At 37.3% G+C, this 16,901-nt stretch overlaps 1 protein-coding gene across 3 annotated transcripts in view; it reads right to left on the reverse strand.

Moving 5' to 3' along the window:
* TEX2 (testis expressed 2) overlaps nt 1-16,901 on the reverse strand; it is a 149,656-nt gene that overhangs the window by 103,554 nt on the left and 29,201 nt on the right. Inside the window, exon 2 of one of the 3 annotated variants that reach the window (XM_036757229.1) lies at nt 15,752-15,891. The exons of the other annotated variants lie outside the window; for them this stretch is intronic. The gene's annotated coding sequence lies outside the window, so the exon portion shown is untranslated. The remainder of the gene's footprint in view (nt 1-15,751; nt 15,892-16,901) is intronic. 3 annotated transcript variants of the gene reach the window in all.

The raw sequence follows: 16,901 nt of genomic DNA on the forward strand, positions 1-16,901 counted from the left end.
TACTGGCTTAGCCTACCAATGTGAAGATCTGTCTCTATTTGTATAACAAATGCTTTGTAATGGTGTCTATGTATTTCCTGTGCATGTCTTGGTAAGTAAAAACCCAAGCATTTTAGATTTTCTGTAGTTACTGTAAAATGGAATTTCTCTATTATCTTTCAGCTGGATTTTGTTAGTAATTACAGAAATATTAATGATTTATGTGGATTTTATTTTGCATCCATCAAGGTTGCTGAATTGTTTCAATTAGTTTTCAGTTGACTCTGTAGGGTTCCCAAAGTAAATCATCTGTAAAAAGTGATCATTTTATTGCCTTGTCTATGTTTATTTCCCTCAGTTTTTTGGTCTTATTGTAATAGCTAGCAATTCTAACACTATTTTGAATAGTAATGGTGAGAATGGATATCCTTGCTTTTACCCATGGAACTATTAGAAAGGCTTCTAGTTTACCCCCATGACATATAATGCTGACTCTTGGTTTCAATTAGTTACCACTCATCATAGTTAAGAAAGATCCATTTATTCCCATACTTTCTAGTATTTTTAATAGGAATGAATGTTGAATCTTGTCAAAAGTTTTTTCTGCATCTGTTAACATAATCACATGATTTTATTGCTTTTGTTACTAATACAGCCAATTTATGTTTTACTAATATTGAACCAGCCTTACATTCTAATCTAGTTTTAGTACATAATCTTTCTGAAATGTTGCTTATATTTAAAATGTTTGTATCAGTACTCATTAGGGACATTAGTCTATAGGTTTCTTTCTCCATTTTGACTCTCCCTAAGTTAAGCAACAAGACCATATTTGTATCATAGAAGGAATTGGATAGGACTTATTTTATTTTTTTAAAGTTTGTATAATATTGAAATTAAACGTTCTTTAAATGTTTGATAGAACTCTCTTGTAAATCTGTCTGGTCCCAAAGTTTTTTTTCTTTGAAAGTTCATTTATGGTTTGTTCAACTTATTTTTCCAAGACTGGGTTGAGTTTTCTATTCTTGTTCTTTTAATCTGCGCATTTTAGATTCTTGTAAATATTTATCCATTTCATTTAGACTGTCAGTTTTATTGGCATATAACTGAGCAAAAAAATTATTCCTAGTAATTTCTTTTATTTCTGTTTCATTGACTGAGTTCATCTTTTTCTTTTCGGACCCTGGTAATTCAGCTTTTTTTTAAAAAAAAATCAAATTAGCTAATGGTTTTCCTATTTTATTTCTTGTATTTTTTTTAAACCAACTCCTAGTTTTATTTATTAAGTCAATGGTTTTTTGCTTTCAGTTTTGCTAACTTCTTCCTTGATTTTGAGGATTTCTACTTTGGTGTTTAATTGGGAGTTCTTACTTAATGGCTTTTCTAGGCTGGTGTTTTTTTTGTTTGTTTTTTGTAGCATGACCAATTCATTAATCTGCTCTCTGTCTTTTATTAAAGAAAGTTTTTAAGAGATATAAGTTTCCCCCTAGGGACTGCTTTGGCTGCCTCTCAAAAATTTGGTATGTCTCATTGTCATTGGCTGTTTCTATAATTTGTTCTAGGGACCCACTGATATATTGTTTTCTTTTTTTTCCCCTCTAAATTATACAAGCTGCGCATGCTTTGAATAGAGTACGTAAACATGTAACTGGCTTGTATTTAGAGGGGTCACTGGTGTACTTATCTTTTGTTAGTAAATATATGCAAGTCTTTTACAAAGAAAGACTGAATGAACCATATCTGAGAAGAGACTGGTAAAATGTTTTTTCTAGTAATTCATTCACAACTGTGAAATGTTTAAGCCAATAACTGCGGATATTAACTGGCATCATAGCCTGTCAGTCTTACAACTATTTATTTATTTGTTTGTTTATTGTGCTCCTTTAAGAGGGTACCCCAGGAGGATATAATTTAAATAGAGAACAATTATCCATATGGACCATTAACTATTCTAGCATTCTCATACTTAAGTCTGTTTTATACTTTTGCAGAATATGAACAAGCCATGAGTGGAGACTAAGGTAGGCTTTGTGATAATCAATAAAGGCAGTGTAAATGTTATAGCATTCTCAGGAGCTTTGCTCAATATTATCAAGTCAATTGGTTCATCTTTTTACTTCTAAAACTTTTATTGTTTTGTGAGGTCTGCAGTTATTTGGTTGTGTTTTTTTTAAGTTATATAAGCTATGAATGCTTTGTATAAAATACATAAACATATAATTGGTCTCTATCTGCAGTGGCCACTGGTATTCTCCTTTGGTAATAGATGTATGACGACAGCTGTTAAGAAAGATGGGCTCTCCCTATATACACCAAAATATTTATAACAGGATTTTTTATGATAACCAAAAAAATTGGAAACAAAGTAGATGTTGACTGGGGAATGGCTAGGCAAACTGTCATAAATTGATGTAATGGAATATTACTGTGCTATAAGAAATGATATGTGTGATGAAATGCAGAGAAGCATGGAAAGATCTACAGGAACTTCAAGGAATGAAGAAAGCAGGGCAAATAAAACAATATATATATATAACTTCAAGAACATAAATGGACAAAACAAGCACCTACCAAAAAATGAAAAGTAACTGTAACAAAATTACATAGCTCAAGTATGGCACAAATGAAAAGATATGAGAGGATACCCCCACGCCAGCCCTTCCTGGCGGTGAGAGGTCTACAAGTACTATATGTTGCAGAAGTTTTCAGATTTTTTCAATGTATTGCTCAATTGTGCTGATTTTTCCCCCTCTTTAAAAATACTATTTGTTATATGGAACGGTTCTCTGGGAGGGGAAGGTGAGGGACACAGTGGATATCGATGATGATACAAGAAACAAAAGACATCAATAAACACAAATAAAAATTTAAAATATGATAGAGGATGCCTAAACAAATTGTAGTACACAAATGTAGTGCAATATTTTTGTGTTGTAAGAAATGACTAAGCATGGAAAGACTCAACTGATAGAGAATTAAGTAAACAGAGTCAAAAAACCAATATAAATAATGACAAGAATGTAAATGGAAAGAACCACCAAATGAAAAAAGTAAAAGCAGCAAAATTACAAAGAACTGGCATGGTTCCAAAAGAGAAAGGAGAAGAAATTCTCCGCTCATTCCTTGGCAGAGATAGAAGGTCCATGGACTGGTACTCTGTATATATTATCTGACTTTTTTTTTTAATACATTGACCAGTTTTACTGATTTTCTTTTCCTTAAAAATATTATTTGTTATATGGAATGATTCTTTGGGAGGGGGAGAGGTACTAAGGGAAATTCTGGTGACCAATAAAATTTATTTAAAAAGGAAAGATAGGGGCAGCTAGGTGGCGCAGTCAGTAGAGCACCGGCCCTGGAGTCAGGAGGACCTGAGTTCAAATCCAGCCTCAGACACTTGACACAAGTACTAGCTGTGTGACCTTGGGCAAGTCACTTAACCCCAATTGCCCTGCCAAAAAAAGCAAAAAAAAAAAATTTTTAAAAAGGAAAGATAGAATCAGTTTTACAATTAAGAGGAGGCTGGTAAAGTGCTTTGCTAGCATAATCCATGACTGTGAAACATCTGTGCCAATTATCATGGATGTTAATTGGCCCCACTGCCTTCCAGTTTTACAATTATTTGGTATTATGATTATCACTGCTTCAATAAAGTACCCCAGTAGGACATGATACACAGCAGACATTCTGCAGAGACATTAAGGTGGATCTCAGAAAAGCAAAACTTTGTATGAAGTTCTACATCCCAACTCCTGAAAAGCAGAGTTACTAAAAGCAAGCTCCCACTGGTATTGCACATGTCTGTGTGCCTGGAGGAGTACAGCCCAGCCACACTGGCTGCATCTAGCTAACAAAGACTTCCCAAGGGACTATGAGAACATCTAATGTCTTCCTATGGGATCCAAGTGCATGTCTACTTAGATAACAAGAACAAGCAGACCTATACCAAAAGGGTATGGGGAGCAATTCACAACATTAACTTTATCCCACAAAAAGCGTGTAATTAAATTCATGTTAGTGTAAGAACTACCTATGATAAGATGAAGAAGAAGCATTCAAGTTACATATGGTTTAGTTTCCCAAAGAACTAGCTGAAGTCATCTAAAAACTGTAGTTGCTCTTAGGGTCAAAAGAAGGATCCACTGTCAGTCAACATACTTTATGTCCAAGGTATTAGGCACATCTGCTCGACCAGACTGCCATGGGACCCCCAAAACATGAGATCTTATAAAAGTAATTGATAAACTTTTTAAAAAATGGATTACTAAAAGATAAATTATTTCATAAGGATCCTTTCTATATTCCTTCCAAAATTTAGTTCTCATACCCAAAAAAGTCAAGATGTGGTTGAAAATTTGTATTTTGGATAGTATTTCTCAGGAAGCAAGGATAAAAGGTGGGGAAAGTAAGAAAAACAAAAAAACCAACCAAAAAACACAACAAAAGAAAGACCACCGAACACAGAGTTAGAAGACTTGGGTTCCAGTTCTAGCTCTGCTGCTAAACTTTCTGTGTGACTTTGCCAGGTCATTTTTTTTAAACCTCTCTGGCCCTCGGTTTCTTCATTTCTTCATTTATTTAAAAAAAAAAAAAAGGAAGTTAGCACAAATTGGTGATATTCAAAAAGCAGCAGAATCTTTCACTTAAAGAAAATCTCAATGGAATATTTGTAGTGAAATTTTAAAATATTTTTGAGAAACAATGTTTTAGTTCATCGTGTTTTTACATTTCAGCAATTGGGTGGTATAGTGATAAGAGTGTTGGGCCTGGAGTTAGGAAGAGGTGATTTTAAACCAGGCCTCAGATACTTAACAAGCAGTGGAACTCTAAGCAAGTCACTTCACCTTTGTCTGCCTCAGTTTTCTCAACTGACAAATGGGGATAAAAACAGCATCTACTATGAAGGGTGGTTATTAGGATGAAATGAGATCACATTTGTAAAGTGCTGCACACAGGGCATGGCACGTAGTAATAATGAATGCTTGTTTCCCCCTTGGTCAGTGCCTTGCTCTCCCCCTTTACAATTCAGGAATTTTCAAGAGTTTATTTTTTAAGATGCTGCTTTGCTTGTAATAGCTGATCTATAGTAGTAGTCTTTAAAGTTTGGTACTGACATGTACTACTACCAAGATTACTAAAAGTAAGTCAAAATGAAGACAGCTAACATTATGCTTGCATTTAATTTAGGATTTTGTATTCAAACTAGATTGCAGATATGTGTTTAATAAGAATCTTGGTTATCAATCCTTTTGCTTTCTTACCCCAATTGTCCACAGTATTTCAAGGGTCTGTGATTTCAACCATGTAGGTATAGCCTGCAGCAAAGCAGCTCAGAGCCTTTCTATGACTTTGGAGATGGTCTTTGAGAATTGACGCAAATTCCTCAACCTGTGATGAGCCTCTCTCTCTGTGTAGTCAGACTGTTCCTCAGACCAAAGACACAGTCTATCACTAGACCTATAATGGGCCTTCCCCATCAGTGGAACCTGTCAGAGTTTCTGTCTTGCTGGTATAACTTTTCTTAGCCCAGGGTTCACCCCTAAATTACCAAGAGGCATTAGAACAAGAATAATCAAGAATTTAATATAAACAATAAAAGTGTAATTGTTCCTGCCCTGCCCTCAGGGAACTTAAATTCTATTGGGAAAAAGTAACATGTACAAAGAAATTTAAACACGAAATAGACAAATTCTGTGGAAACAAACTGACAGCATGTGTTGTTGCTTTGAACGTAATAATGAATTACTTATTTTGCAACTCTAGAACAAAAAGCACTCAACTTTTCATTCATGAAAGGGGCACACTGAGGTTCCCTTAACTATTATAGTTTTGCTGTCTAATTCTTCTATTTCTTCCTGTAATTCAATTAGCTTTTCCTTTAAGTACTCTTAGATGCTATGCCATTTAGTACATAATAATAATATTAAGTACCAATATTACTTCACTGTTTCTGGGTGCCTTTAATTATGATGCAGTTTCCTTGCTTATGTCTTTTAACCATCTATGTTTTTACTGTTGTCTGATCATGATTGTCAAACCTGCTTTTTGGAATTCCCCTAAAGCATAAAAAGTTCTGTTCTGACACCTCATTTTAACTCTGTGTGAATCTTTATATTTCAAGTATCTTCCTTGTAAACAACATACTTTTAGCTTCTACCATCTAATTCATTCTGCTATCCTTTAGCTGTGTAATTGATGAGTTTATTCCACTTACATTCTTGGTTATGACCATTTATTTCCCTCCATAGCCTCATATACTTTCTCCTCCTCTATTTTTCAGAAAGAAGGTAGGGAGGAAAAAAGAAGAGGAAGAGAGAAAGTTTAATCTACAGTAGTAATATATAACAGAAGTGGTGTGTTCCCACTTCTCACTTCACTTGACCCTTTCCCCCATTTTTGACCCCCTATTTGTGCTCCACTCTCCAAAAATAACAATCCTCATCCTGATTCTACTTTCCTTCTTAGATTCCTCTCTCTTCACATGTTAGTTGAATTTAATGTATTTAGGATGACAGTATCATAAGTTTAGAAATGGAAATACTTTTAGAGGCCATTGAGTGCAACCCCCTCACTTTACAAATGAGGAAACTGAGGCATAGAGAGAGAGGTTAAGTGACTTGCCCACCTAGTAAGTGTTTGGGGTAAAATTTGAACCTAGATTTTCCTAGACTCCAAGTCTAGTCCTCTATCTACTACTCCATGATACTTCCCCTTCTTACACCAAACTATGTACATGTGTTTTCAACTCCACTTTGTCTGGTTAAGATAATAGGTTGCTGAGATGCCTGCTTCTCCAAAACTTTCATCCATGTTTGCATGTTTTAGCACATCCCGTTTTTTGCAAACATTAAGCTTCCTCCTCATTAATTTCTTTCCCTACTGTATTCCTTTATTTCACTCTCTTTTTTCTCCCTCCGTTAAAGCCAACATCACAATAGAAAAAAAAAAAACTACTCTCAGACTTTACATTTGTCTTTCTTAGATCCTTCTCAGACTTTGGAAGAAAGTGGGATTCTGATTCCTTGGCTCTTTTCACCTATTGGTATGTAAGCATTTCAATATTCTTTAGCAGCTTCCAACTGATCTAGTTTATTTACCTTCCTAGGTTTCTCTTGTCTCCTGTGTTTTCATTTCAAAGATTTTATCCAACTCTTCTCTTTTCATCAGAAATGTTCTATTTCATTAAAGATCCATTTTCTCCCCTAAAGAATTATGTTCAGTTTTGCCATGTTGCATTATTTTGGGTTCTAAGTTGCTATTTTTTGCTTTTTGATGTGCTATATTCCAAGATTTTCTCTCATTGAAAGGAGTTGCAGAATAGTCACTTGGGAGAAGAGTCATAAAAATTCTATTTATTATAGTTTCCACAAATCTTTTTTTTAAAAGTCCTTTTGTTCTTAGAATTTCTTAAGACACTTCTTTATGCTGCATTCAATATTCCTTCATGGGAAACAAAAAGCAATAAAAACAACTGTTTACAAGACTTCCACAGCTTTTCAGGTGAATTTCCTTATTTTTTCTTTTAAGCCAAAGGGTAGAGTTCTCATATAATCTGGTACTTCTGCCCCCATTTTTGCCATATGAAATGTTGACACTAAAAAAGACAAGTAAAATAACCACACGCCACATCTCCCCCCGCCCCGCCCCGATTCTATATTCTTTTTGTTTTTTTTAAGAAAAGAACACCTAAATAACACAAGATTCAGAATTCTGGAGTGACTATTATGCTGCTCTTCATTTGTCTTTTTGCCTGGCTGCCTGTACACTGATCTGGAAGGAGCTGCTGCTGCCACAGCCATTTAATGCTAGAAGAATCACGACTGCTGCTTGGGCATGCATAAAGCCTCTGTCAAGTTAATGACAGCAGTGTCAGACTAATGACGGCAGCTTGTTCAAAAGAGGAGGCCTGGTCTTGACTGGCTGAGCTGCTTTATGGTCTTGGTGGTTCTGATCATTGCTCCTTGGTATCTAAGATTTTGCATTCTGATAGTAATTTTTCTTTGACTTGGGAACATTGGATTTGGGGTATGACATTCATGGCTGTTTTCAATTTGGGATTCAACTAAGGGTTGGTTCTATCCTTTCCTGTGGCCTGGACAGTTGGGTGCTGGAGATGGCACTGGTCTCAGGCCTCTTGCAGGGACCCCCAGAATGTGCTTCAGGTTTGTTGAACTGACCCTGTCTACTGATGTCCCTCTGGGTGCTCCAAGGTACACACTGCTCTGTCTCCCTGGCTAGTGGGCTATGGGTGCTGACTCTCTCCCCAGCTACTCCTCCAACAGGCATTAGTCCCTCCAATTACTGAATGCTGGCTGGCTTCAGCCTCCCCTGACTCTGCCTGGTCTTCACTCCTTATGTACCCTGTAAGATCTGGGTCTAGATCAATCCTGCTGGCACATCTCAGCTCAGAAAACCCACATGCTTCTGTCCCTATACGAGTGGATGCTGTGCATTCTGAGAACCTGTAGGCTTCTGGCCATTCACCATGACTAACACTGGTTTCTGGCTCCCCTATGGTGCCCCTTCTCGGAGCATCCTAGGTCTTCTGGTTGTCATCTTGTGCAATCCTGAACTAGACGGAGGACCTCACTACAGCTTCTCTTTAGTGTTAATCAATGCCCTCCCAGGTAGCCTTTCAGACATGGATGAAGGAGAGCCGGGCTCCCCTATAACCTTTCGGATTGCCATCTTAACTTGAAGATTCAAGCTTTCTCTGTTGCTCAATTGTTGCTTAGTTATTTGAATATGTTGCTCAACACATGTAGTATAACCTTCACAAGTAGTTGTCTCATTTTCAGAAAGTTTGTTTCTTTATATAAATTTGACTCCTCAGCCAACACTCTTCCAGTCCATTTGGACAAACGAAATCTATGATCTCAACATTCTCAGAGGTTCTGGGTGACTATATGAGCACTGTATAAAACTGTGTTTGTCACTGTCCCTTATCTTCTTTAAATGTTTATTATCAGTTAAAAATTCCTGTTTTTCAGCTTATTTCTTCCCCACAAGCATCACTGTATACGAGAAAAAATCCTCAGCTTGGATTCCGAAAGACTAGGGGACTCAAATTGTACCTCAGAAATTTAATAGCTGGGCAATGCTGTAGGTATGTCATTTAAGCTCTCAGTCTCAGTTTCTTTTTCTGTAGCACTTACCTCACAAGGTTCTTCTGAAGATCAAGTGAGAAAATGCATATGATACTTGTAAACTTTCAAGCAACATGTAAATAAATATCAGTTGTTATTGCTATTTTTTGGACCAGACCTGGGATTTCATTGGTATAAGTAATGTCCTCTGAGGAAGCTCCCTCTCCCAAAGCAGATCAGCACCTACTCTGCCACTGACAGTTGTAGCAAGTTGCAAGAGTCAATGAGGGATTAAGTGACTAGCCTAAGGTTACACAACCAGCATATACAGGCAGGATTTGAACCCAGATCTCCCTGACAAAGAGACTGGCTCTTTGTCTATAACACTATACTGTTTTTAATAATAATCACTCCTAAAAGTTTCACAGAAAGGCCAGTCCCAGAAACTAGCTGGATGGCTTAAAGATCTGCCATCATCAGGAACCCCTACGCCTTGCCTTCTCCCTTCATCGAGGCTGTTGGACTGCTTTGTTCACAGGGTATGGTTGAAGATGGGCATGCATAAAGCTCCTGTCAAGTTAATGACAGCAGTGTCAGGCTAATGACAGCAGCTTGTTCTAATGACATGGAAGACTACCGAGCCTTACCACTTACCCTGCCACTGCATCCTAAGACCCTCTAGGCATTACCATCTGCCCTGCCTCTATGCCCTATAGTCTTGGCCCCACACCCCACTTCTGCCATCTTAACTACCTACATAATCTAAAGACCTCTCCAGCTATCCTGTGGCTGCACTTTCTTTATAGTTTTGTTTCCCACAATTCAAGCATGAGTTCCTTATGAGTAGGGACTACATCAATTCTATTTATATCCCCAGCAGTAAACACTTAATAAATGTTTTTCATTGTCAGTCTCACTGCTTTAAAGTGACTCTTTCATTCTAAGTCTATCCTAATCAAAAATGTTCTTTCTAGCATAAGAAAAGTTTTATCTGATATACGGCATACACAGAACATATCTTTAAGTTTTTTGAAGAAAGGAATTGAAGAAAGCTACTCTGAAATTTTGGGGATTTGGTTTGGCTTTTTAAAGTTTTTCCTTACTACCCTGAATCTATGATGAGTTCTCCTGCATCATCCTTTTTAAACCAAAGGTATCATTCCATTTATAGGTCTGAACAAATATAAATTTAGAAAAGGATAGTCTGCGTTACTTTTTTCCAAAGACTGATAAGATATTTGGAAAGAATAACTATAATCTTCTAAGTTTTTTTTAAGAGCACAAAATAAAATTTCTAAAATTTAACTTGAAAATGATAGTTGAAATCTTATTAAATGTATTTCCTTTCAATTGAAAGGTGAAGGACTACACAAGAGCAGAAGGTGTCTACACTGTCCAGTACAGTCACTGCTCAATGCACAACGGGGTTAGGGAATAGCACAAGTGGACACATACTATGATATAAAAAGTATTGAAATAAAACTTTTAGAAATTTATCTTATAATCGAAACAGTAAAAATACATTGGTTGGAAAAACCATTTTAAATGAGATATCTATAACAAAACCCAAACCCTAAGTGAAATATACTTTAAAGTACTAGTTAAGGTCTTTTAAGTCACATGTTGATTGGAGACCACTGATCAGCTAAGTGCCACCTATAATCCCTGCTACTTGGAAGGCTAAGGCTGATGGATCCTTTGAGCTGCAATAGGGCTAAGCCAATCAGATGTCCCCATGAGGCCTGGCACAAACATGGTGAACCACCGGAAACATGAAGGCCACCAAGTTGTCTAAGGAAGGGATGAAGTGGCCCAAGGCAGAAGGCAATACATCAAAGGTTCTGTGCCAATCAGTGGGAGTGGCCCATGAGCCTTGGCAAAATAAAGAGACCCAGTCAGAAGAGGAAAAGGAAAACTATTAATCAAACAAAGAGTTCTTCCTGAGTGCAGGTCAAAGTGCCTAGAGCGACAACATTAGCTGCACAGTATATTAACCTTGCTACCCCAATGAATGCCATTTGGCACAGGGTCAATGAAGAAGGACCCACAGTCCTCCAAAGGCTGACAGAAACAGCACAGAGTTCAATAGAACATTCACCTATTTTTTTAAAAAAAAGAAATTAATGAGACTACTGTAAAAAGCAAGTTATAAGTGTTCAATTCATCTGCTCCTTGAAGGCAAGTAGTGTTTCTTTTTTGTCTTTGTAGCCATAGCACTTGGCATAGCACCTGGGATGTAGCAGAATAAATTCTTGTTCATTATCTGCTTAGCTTTCATCTTTGGATTTTTTTTCCCCAAAAAGTCACTTCTCAATGATTTGTGCCTATAGAAGAGTGATAGAGCAATTAAAATGGGACTTCTGGAATATAAGTATTTTTTTTTTGCAGCAGATTTACCTTCCTACTTATGTTTTCCTTAAGCTAACGTGAAGATCAGTTTATATTCCTTTAGCATATACCAACTGCCCGACAAGGAAAACAACTCAACAGCAAATCAAACTTAGCTAGGTTTTTTAAAAACTGCTATAGTATGTCCATATACACATACCCAGGAGCTGACTATATAATGTATGCTGTATTTAATATCCATCATGCTGACTGTTCATTAATTTTAGATGAATTTCACAGTAAGTTTTCAGTAATTACCAGCAGCTTGCATTACTAGCTCATGAGATCCCTGTACCAATTAAAAGATCCAGTTACTTAAGCAAAGCCTCTCAGATCACATGTCTCCTACAGAGCCATGCCTATGCAGCCAACCTGCCTAAAAAGTTCTTCAGTGAAGTATGGGGAGTTTTCCATTTCAGCTACCCTCTGAGCTCCACAATACTTATCAACCAGCAAAAATAAAATGAAGCATCTCCTCAACCTGACACCTTTCCAAAAGTCCTACAAAGTCTGAGAAGCACATATGCCTAGACCACAAGGCTTCTTTTTCTTAATAAGTAATTTAAGATCTTTAAATAACAACAAAGTCAATTCACTGTTATAAATATTTGCTCATTAAAGGTAATTTTCTAAAGTTGTAAATAGCTGTCAGTGTTACTCCTTCTCTAGGTCCCCTTCAAGGGGAGGGATGAGCAGATAGTAATTTATAGGAATACTTTTAATAGCAGCCAAGGTCCAGGAAAGAAAACAGGTGACCATCAACAGAGAGATGGCCAAACAAACTGTGGTACATAAATGTAACAGAATGTTACTGTGCTGTAAGAAACAATGAAAAGTGATGAATACAAGAGAAGCATGGGAAATTTTTTATAAACTAATGCAAAGTGAAGAAATCAGAGCCAGGAAATTACTATAAAAATGTAAATAGATAAAATAACAACAAAAATAGAAACTGAATGTTGTGAAATTATTAATGACTAAGTTTGATCCCAGAAAAGACAGAGGAGAATGCATGTCCCTCCCTTCTTTGCAGAGGTTGGGACGACAGATGCGGAACATTGCACATAATGTTGAACTTGGTTTGTGTCTTGGTTAGTTTTCCTTTTTTTTTTCTCTTTTGTTATTCTTTGTGGGAGAGAAAGAAAGGAGGAGTAAAAATAAAATGTCAATAATTTAAGAAAAACAATAAATGAAGTGGTGAGATGGTCCTAATATATAATATATATTATTACATAATATATAATGTTTATTATTATATAATAATATATAATACATATTGTGACTATTATGTGCCCCCTTCCAAATTTTATGTGTCTTGGCATCTCTTTTTGGCTATAGACTACAGCCAGAGCTGTAATTAGAAAGTTCTGTGCCTGGAAAATTCAGTTGAGCAAGAATTAAGGGGTGGGGCATACAGCCACACAAAGGACAGTCCAAACATTGGTACAGTTGGGCTGAGAGAAGAGGAGGTTCATGCACCAGAGTACATGGCTTTCAGCCCTGAAAGGATTGTAGGAGGAAGATGGGACCCAAGAGAGAGGGATCACAGCAATAGAACCTCATAAGTAGTGGGATCACTGCACCATGTGATGGCATGGGCTTGAAGAAGATGAGACTGAGGCATAAGAGGAAAGGACACGCCCTACCCTTACCCCTCCAAGGAAATATGCCTCCCCAGATGTTAATACCCTGGAACAAAGCCATGTTAGCCCTTGGCTTATTATAGCTCAGATAAGGACTTTTTTATATAAATGATGTTTTGTTAAATAAGGTGAATGAAGAAAGTTTCTGGCCCAAATTATGACGTGCAATTTGACAGGGAGTCCACTGAATTAGTCCCTCAATCCCTGTACAGATAGACAGGGAGCTGGACCCAGAACTAAATAGGAAGAGGAAAGTGGGATGGGCTGTATCTGGGAACCCATTAAGTGTTTTCCACGATTTCTGCTGCTGTAAAACGTATCTTTTTAACACCAATATTTTCCCTATGATGCTAAACAGGTGCTAATTATGGTACACTTCAATCTTCACATAATAAATCTTTAACATTTTAATTGTGTTTAAGTTTTACAAAGAATTTTCCTCACAACTCTTGAGTGGTGTGGTGAATAGTTCAAAAATTATTATTCCCATTTTATGGAAAAGAAACTGACACCCTCAAATCTGAAGCAATTTGCCCAGCATCACACAACTAATAAATACTGGAACCATTCCTTGACTCCAAGTCTGGTGCTCTTTCCACTACATGATGAAGCCAATTACCCAAAGGACAAAGGAAAAGGAGGGCAGCAAGTAAGTAGACTAAAGTGAATTATCAACAAAGACTTGCTCAACAAGTGGGAAGGAAAAGTCATCTTCAAGTATATATAGAGCCAAAAAAGGAAGTAGACCAGCCATGCAGTGATGGGTGGGGAGGGATGATAGATGGAAGACAGGGGTTGTTGCACTGGTGTCACAAATCACCAGAATCAGGGGAAGGCCTCTACAACAAGGGCTAGATTCCTTTACAGAAAGACATGGACAACACTGGTACAAGGTAAAAAAGAAGGGATGTATGACATGCAATCTACACTGCTGAAGGAAGTGACCCTATCAGTAGTGAGCCCATGGTCACATAGCTGAGCATCAAAAACATGATTTGAACCCAAATTTTCTTGACTTTAAGTTCTTCTGTTTATCCACCAAGACTTTGCTTCAAAAATGTAAATTCTTATTGGGAAAATGGTTCACTGAAACTACAACTCCCATCAATCCAACTCCCAGCTCCTAGGAAAGCAGGCATGTAAGTGAACAATAACACAATAACACAGAGACTATAGGGATGAGGAACAGAGAACTAGGAACATGGAGAAATCAAAGGAAAATGAGTTAAACAAAAGAGCTAGAAGGCAATAGTTTCAAAGTTGATGCCTAAGAACAGATTATTTATTTCATGTGGCACAGAGAGGGAAGAAGAACTACAGCAGGGAACAGGGGGATTTTGAGAAAGAAGTACCAAGTAGGGCTGGACTATATGGTACCTGGTACCATAAAAGGCCCTTTCCGGGGAGACGGTGCGGGGTGGGGATGCACATGAGTATGTTCACCTATGTACCTGGCTAACCTGGGGGTGGAACCAAGTACAGCTAAGAAGACAGGTCAGACATAGTGAGCTGGACGTATGTTGTATACACGATACCGGACAGCCTGGATATAGTTTATACTGCCAAATCCTCATACTAAAGTAAAGTAATTCTTTGTTACGCTCTACAGAATAGCTGGATGAGTATGTGAAGATTTAGGTGACTCACTGTGGAGAAGGCATAGTAGAGGCAAAGCTGTGGTCTTGAGGTTAAAGCCTAACACTCTCTGGTTCCTAGCTGGCAATTTGCTTCCACATTCAGTCCCTCAGAGTGGTGAAAAGTCACTGCACAGTTTAAGGTCATTTTATGAGACATTTTTTGCAAAAGGAACACAAATGGGCAGAAGAGAGTGTGAATTTATGATCTGGGAAAATAGAAAGTTTTTATTCTTGAAAATAAGATAATTAGCAGAAAAAAGAGATAACTACTTTCTAGAAATATCAATAAATGACTGGAACTTAATTGTCAGGGCAGTGAATGAGGGAGGACTATATTGGCAAACAAAAATGATGTAAAATAAAAGATATCAATAAAATAAGAAAAAGGAAAAAATAAACTATCAAATAACAAAACACTTATAAAGATAGCCCTCTACCTGCCCCAACAAGGCATGGGGTGACTCTGGGTTTTAGAACAGAGCCAAAGCTCTGACAAAGTTCTACTATGCCAAAAAAAAAAAAAGTTATGAGTATGGTCCTGGCAACAGTCTGCTTTTCAAGGACCAGCCTCGCTAGACACAAAGCAGCTCATTACCCATAGGCTGGCCACTTGGAAATGGATTCTTTGGCCATAGCAATCTGTGAAACAAAGAAAAAGATAAAATGGCTTTCAGTTCTGTGGTTGGGTGACAAAGTAGTGGAAAGGGGATCAGAGTACAAAGAATCACAAAGCTTTAGACTTCATAAACATTAACTTGGCTGTTGACACTAGAAATGAGATTTTTATCTAATGACCAATGAGTGGACATACTGCAGGAGAACTTAACCATATGAATCATTATCACTATTAAACAAATTCAGAAGATAAAAGGAGGTTGATGTGTGACCAGGAAAAAAGATAATGCAGGAACAAGGAATGACCAAGGAGCAGCCTACGTACGCCAATGGTGACCATGCCATGTCAAAAGAATGCAAGGAAGCCCCAGTATACTGGGCAGACCCCTTGTGGTGAACTTACGGAAAGACATGAACAAGAGGTGCACAGGATGGGCAGGCAGGGCTGCAATCTGCATTGTTGGAGGGAATACCCACATCGATGAGATCACAGATCCAATGAAATACTGGAGTATTATGAAGATAAGTCTTTTTTCATAGTTCCTGATCAGAGAAAGAATAGCCTAATTTAATATTTTACATTTGGAAGCCTATATTACTTAATGCTATGCAAGGATTATTAAACTATAAGATTATATAAGATCTTCGTAAAATCTATTAATTATAAAAAGCATTAAATTACACAGCCTTTTTCAAAGACCCTACTATCTAAAAGAGATTTTTAGGTGGAGGAGAATGTAATTTAAAAGATCAATGACAAAGATGACTAGTTCAGATCTACCTATCTGTACTAAAGGATCTAGGGTATTCTGCAGATTCAAACCATAGCCAGCCTTTCTTCTCCATGGGGGGAAAAAAAACTCAGGTTATTTGGATAATTTATTGGAGTATTAATTTATTTTGGTAGTAATGTTTTACAAGCCTATTATCATGCTTCAAGGAATTTTGTATACAACAGTCACAATGGTTAGACCTGAAGTATGTGTATATACACACATACACAAACACAGATATACACATACACAGTTCAGTTCCAGTTTTTACCACCTTTAACACAGAATAAACCAAGTATGATAGTTCATGACTGTAATCCCAGCTACTAGGGAGACTGGGACTGTCAAATCTCTTAAACTCAGGAGTTCTGAGGTGCAGTGAGATATGCTGTCTGGACTATGTTTAGCATCAATACAGTGAGGCCCCCCCCCTCAAGAGTAGAAGGCCACCAAGATGCCTGTAAGGAGAGAAGACCTGGATCAGGTTGGAAATAAGGCAGGTCAAAGTTCTCATGCTAATCGGAGTGGGATCAGGCAATGGGATGCAGGATAACTTAAAAAAAAAATCTTTGGTATTTCAATAGGCCGGTATAATTTGCTTTGCCTATATGTATTCAAAGGCATCTGGGTGGTGCAGTGGATAGAGTACTGGGCCTGGAGTCAGGAAGACTCATCTTTGTGAGTTCAAACCCAGACTCAGACACTTACTACTTGTGTGACCCTGGACACTTAACTGTTTGCCTCATTTTCCTCATCTGCCAAATAAGATGGAAAAGGAAA

Source organism: Trichosurus vulpecula, chromosome 4 (assembly GCF_011100635.1).
Source record: "Trichosurus vulpecula isolate mTriVul1 chromosome 4, mTriVul1.pri, whole genome shotgun sequence".
NCBI classification, from domain to species: domain Eukaryota; kingdom Metazoa; phylum Chordata; class Mammalia; order Diprotodontia; family Phalangeridae; genus Trichosurus; species Trichosurus vulpecula.